The following is a 5,167-nucleotide window of genomic DNA, read 5'->3' as shown; positions in this document are numbered from 1 at the left end:
TTGTTGCAATGGGTTCTTTTTCAGTGCGCCAAGTGCGTGCTACACACGGGACCTCGGTTTATAGTCTCATCCGAATGACCAGACGCTCAGAGTAATTTCTTTTTTTTTTCACCCCAACTTGGGAGAAAGGGCGAATGCGGGAATCAAACCCAGGCCCTCACGGACACTCTATTGACATGTGAGCGTCTTAACCAATTGGCCACCTTACCCCTTCATCACCACACACACACACACACGAGTCGCTCACCTGTCATGGGAAGCATAGACGCCCCCACCCCCACCCCACCCCCGCCCTCTCCCTTTCCACCCCCCTGACTCTCCACCCCTGGTCACTGACAAAGAACCTCGGCCAGCCTCCTATCCAGGAGTCACCCATCACAAAGTCCACACACACACACACACACACACACACACACACACAGAATACAGGCCCTGATGGCTGCTCCTCCCTCCTGGCTTCCACTGGCGCCCCGCCCCTCCCCCTGGCGACAGTCATCCCCGGCACGTGTTTGTCTCCCTTTTGTCAGACGCAGACACTGCGGTGGGGGCCAGACGCTCTGCTTCGTGCGTCGCCACCAACAGAGGAGGGGTGGGGGGTTTGGGGGTTGGGGTGGAGGACGGGTCGGGTTGGCGGTGCGGGTAGGGGAAGGGGGGGGGTTGTGTGTGTGTGTGTGTGTGTGTTTATTTTTTGGGGTTTTTTTTTTTTTGGAGGGGGTGCCGGAGGAGGGGGGGGGGGGGGGGGGGGTAAAATGATAGAGAATCTCTTGGCCAGAATAAAGAGCGGCTGGTCTGTTGTGTGTGTGTGTGTGTGTGTGCGCGCGCGTGCGTGTGTGTGTGTGTGTGTGTGTGTTGTGTGTGTGTGTGTGTGTGTGTGTGTGTGTGTGTGTGTGTGTGATATGACAGGACTGACCCCTCCTCGTGTCATATTGGTTGGTTGGTTGGACGGTTGCCTTGAGAGTTCGATAGAGGTGATGCCACGTTAGTGACTGATTTAGACGCTCCCCTCCCCCTCCCCCGCTCCCCCCCCCCACCCCCCACCTCCTCTCCCCTCCAAAACCTTCTCTTCACTGCCCCCTTCCGAAGTTGCTATCGTCCTCCGTTTATCTGCTTTTTTGTTTGTTTTTTTGTTTGTTGTTGTTGATATGTTGTTTCAATGCCGTTGCTCAAGTTATAGAAAATACAATCAAAACTGCAACGATTAAACCTAAGCGTGAGTTTTTTTTTTATAATCAGTAGAACATTGCTGGACTCCGTTATGCTATCTGACTTTCCAAGCTGATGACCTCAGTACGGCACCATAAGGGCTAACTGTACTAACTACATGGTTGCATATCCATGTTCCTTCCGGTTTATTCACGATCCCTGGTGTAATCTTCGCTGATGTAACGACATCCCCTGTTTCAACGTTTAAGCGGAGTATGGCTGCCTGTATGGCAGGGGAAACAACGGGTCATACACGTAAAAGCCATCTCGTGAAAACGAGTGAACGTTGGAGATCCACTCCACGAACGAAAAAAGATGAAGAAGAAAAAACTTTTTTTTAAGTACAAAGAATGGGACGTATTTAGCGGTTGTGGCATGGGACTCGATTCCCGCATAAGACCAGGATTTTTTTTTTATTCAACTTGATTAATTATTGATTAATCAGTTATTTTCTTGAAAACAACAACAACAACAACAACAACATTCTCCGTGGTGGGCAACCAAATACAGGATGTAGGACAGTATATACTTACGTCATTTCCGGGTGTTGAAATACCATTATTTTAGATTTGGGGTGGGTGGAGTGGGGTGTTTCCGCTAAACGGCAAACGACTATTGTTTCATGTTCATGAAACGTTTGATTTGTTTTGTCTTGTATTGTAAAGTGTTGTATTGTTTTGCGTTGCATTGCGTTTCATTGTAATACTTTGTATAGTATTGTATTGTGTTGTATTATTGCTGTTGTTGTTGTTTTTGTTTGTTTGTTTGTTGTTGTTTTCGCAAGTGATTTCTCCGTGTGATGTGGTCTTGTCTTGTGTTGCCTTGCCTTGTCTCATTTTCTGAGACGACGCAGTTAGGATGCTGTGAGACACTCTCTCTCTTTCTGCACTGCTCTGTTCTGTTCTGTCCCTACCTCCCTACCACTCTCTCTCATTCGTTCATTTCTGAAACACCCCCTCTCTCTCCTTCTCTCTTTCTCCCCCAACCTCCCTTCCACTCTCTCTTATTCGTTCATTTCTGAAACACCTTACACCCACCCTCTCTCTCTCTCTCTCTCTCTCTCTGTGCACACTGAAGGCAAAACCAGTGTATCAAAACAGTAACCCATTAAGGCGACGCTTACTCGCAAAAATGCTTGACTTCATTCTTCAGTGCACAACTTGCCTGATTCAGGGGGAGGGGGGCACGTCGATTATTTGCAGAGCATGAATGTGACGAACACCCCCTTGTCCGATTTTTTTTTTTTTTTTTTAAATTAACCGCGGGCACTGATCGTCGTCTTCGGTTGTTATATTTTTTATTGTTCTATTTTTCGCCCCATGAAGCTCAACCAGCCAGTAGATCTTCGACACAAGAGTGGCAAAACGTTTGTCCACCTCCCCCCCCCCCCCTCCCCTCCCATGGCCGTGGTGAACGTGTGTGAAAAAAAAATGAGGGGACATAAACTTGGGAGGTTGAGTTGTCTGTCGCTGGCGCTGGCTGGTGTCATACACAAACGTGTGGTGTGAGTGTCTCTCTCCGTGTGTGTGTCTTTTTGTCCCCGTGTTTGTTTTGGAGAGAAGTATCGTCAGGTTGTAGACTCCTATCCCGCCGTTACCGATACCTCCCACCTCCCACCCCATACATCATCATCATCATCATCATCATTGTCAGTTGGCTCCGGGCCACCGTACCGCTCTTTTCTCTCTTTCTTCGTCTTTTCACTGATTTTTTTTTTTTCTTTCTTTAGTTTAACATCTTTTCACTCTTTTTTTTTCTTTTTGTAGTTTAACGTCTTTTCACTGGTTTTTCTTTCTTTAGTTTAACGTCTTTTCACTGGTTTTTCTTTCTTTAATTTAACGTCTTTTCACTGGTTTTTTCTTTCTTCAGTTTAACGTCTTTTCACTGGTAGGTGATATTAGACGGGAGAAGTGGGGGGTTGGGGGATGAGGTGGGTGGTCGGGGGTAACGTATGTGTGTGCGCGCGTGAGGGTTGGGAGGATGGGGCGGGGTGGGTGATGAGGGTGGGGGACGATGGGAAGAGGTGGTGGGATGAATGATGTAGGAAAAGGGACGTAAAAAGTAGCAGGGGTTAATCAGAACTACGAAAGACTGAACTAAGAGTAAACTATAACTGGAACATTCCTGTAACAGGATTAAGCGTACTCGTTATAAGAAAAACATAATCAATCACAAAGGTAGATACCAACTGGACTTTGGTTCAAATATTTTATTATTTGTCGGAGTACTGAATAATTATTCAAAACATCATCTCAGGACAAATAGGTATACGTGTTCAGTAGAAACTGGTTTGTGGGTTTTTGAAAGACCAGTTATTTTGTTCTCAGACACTTGACAAGTATATGATAGACATTAACTTCTTTTCCGCCTAAACACTGCATGTTTTTGCAATATTTTGTACGAAGGGCATTCAAATGAAATCGGTAAATCAGACTTATGATTGGTCTTGACTGGGAGACAGATGAATTATACAAGAAAGCATTGGGGTTGCTCGCTGTAACTGTCTTTATGTAGTGACGGTAATATTGGCAGTCGGAATCTCTTAACATATTTGTATTTTTAACCCGATCACAGGAAACGTTTTCAGTGCATCTTTATTCTATAACACTCTTGTAGATCTAATGGTATACTGAGAAGGACTGACCCTTCACAATTGCGCGCTGCCTTTCCGGTAGCCTGATCTGCCCAATCATTTGAAAAAAAATCCCACACTGTGAAGGCACCCAAGTGAAAGTTACATGAGTTCCTTTGATCGACAAAAGATGTATAACGTGTTTTAGTTCGGTTATTATCTCAAGACAGGATTTTGATTTTGAGATCTAAGAGCATACAACACTTATTTCGATTCTACACAGAGGAGAATTTGGCTATCGTTTTTAGAAAGATCTAAAATGTGATTTAAGGCCATAATTATGGCAACTAGTTCAGCAGTAAATATGGGAAAATGTTTACCCAAGTGATACATTTTCTCGTGGTTCAAATCTGGTATTATAAAAGCTGCTCTTGCTTTTCCATCGTCAAGAACAGAACCATATGTATAAACTGTTACATAATTAGATACTTTCCATATGAGAACATTCGGAGCTTTTCAACAAGTTAGGCGGATCGCTTTTCTGCAGATGTGTGTGGTCTATATCAAAGACTGGTTTTCTCAATTCCCACGATGGAATGGTTGAGAAGGATGATTTAAACAGCAATGTATTTTTACATTAAACTCTGAAGCACTGAGAATGTCTTCGATAAAAGTGCTGATAGTCTTTAAGGAGGGGGTCGTTCTGGCCATTTTTTGCGAAATCCTCGTCCGATTTTAGATCTACCTCATTTTTAGAAAAGGTATCTTAAACTGTACATCATAAAACAAATTTTGCGGCAGATGCTTTTCTGTCTTCACCAAGGGGTAATACTCCTGCTTCTCTATAAGCTCCTATGGTAGATGCGTGTATTGGTACTCCAAGAGCAAGTTTGTACGCTTTGCAGTCTATGCTTTGTAACTTTTTTAACAGATGCTGAGATGCACTAAAAATAAAAAATAAAAAACTTTTGGGCATGGGTAAGTTTTGAACGCACAAGGGCAGGCGACAAAGACATGAGTGCTTTGACGTCCTGTCCCCAGTGTTAATCGCTAACAATTTTTAGAAAATTCGGTTAAACTTTTTCTAGCTTTGTCGACTATGTACTCGATATGGTAGTTCCAGGTAAGTTAAGATGTCAAAAAAAAAAAACTGATATGAATTTGACATTTGCGTATGATTCGTGATGATACCATGTACAGCAAACACAGGAAGTGTTTCGGGGTCGTATCCCGAGTTAAAAAGCATCACACTCATTGTTGTTGTTTTTTCCCAACGATAAGGTTAGTCCATTTTCTATCATAAATTTGATAAATCAATTTCTAGCTGGTAAACGTTCTTGGTATAACTGAATTATACCGCTCCATTTGTGTACCAATCAGAGTGGATTTCTT

Source organism: Babylonia areolata, chromosome 20, assembly GCF_041734735.1.
Source record: "Babylonia areolata isolate BAREFJ2019XMU chromosome 20, ASM4173473v1, whole genome shotgun sequence".
In the NCBI taxonomy this organism is placed as follows: domain Eukaryota; kingdom Metazoa; phylum Mollusca; class Gastropoda; order Neogastropoda; family Buccinidae; genus Babylonia; species Babylonia areolata.
The sequence above is the reverse complement of the archived record's forward strand: the minus strand, read 5'-3'. Positions refer to the sequence as shown.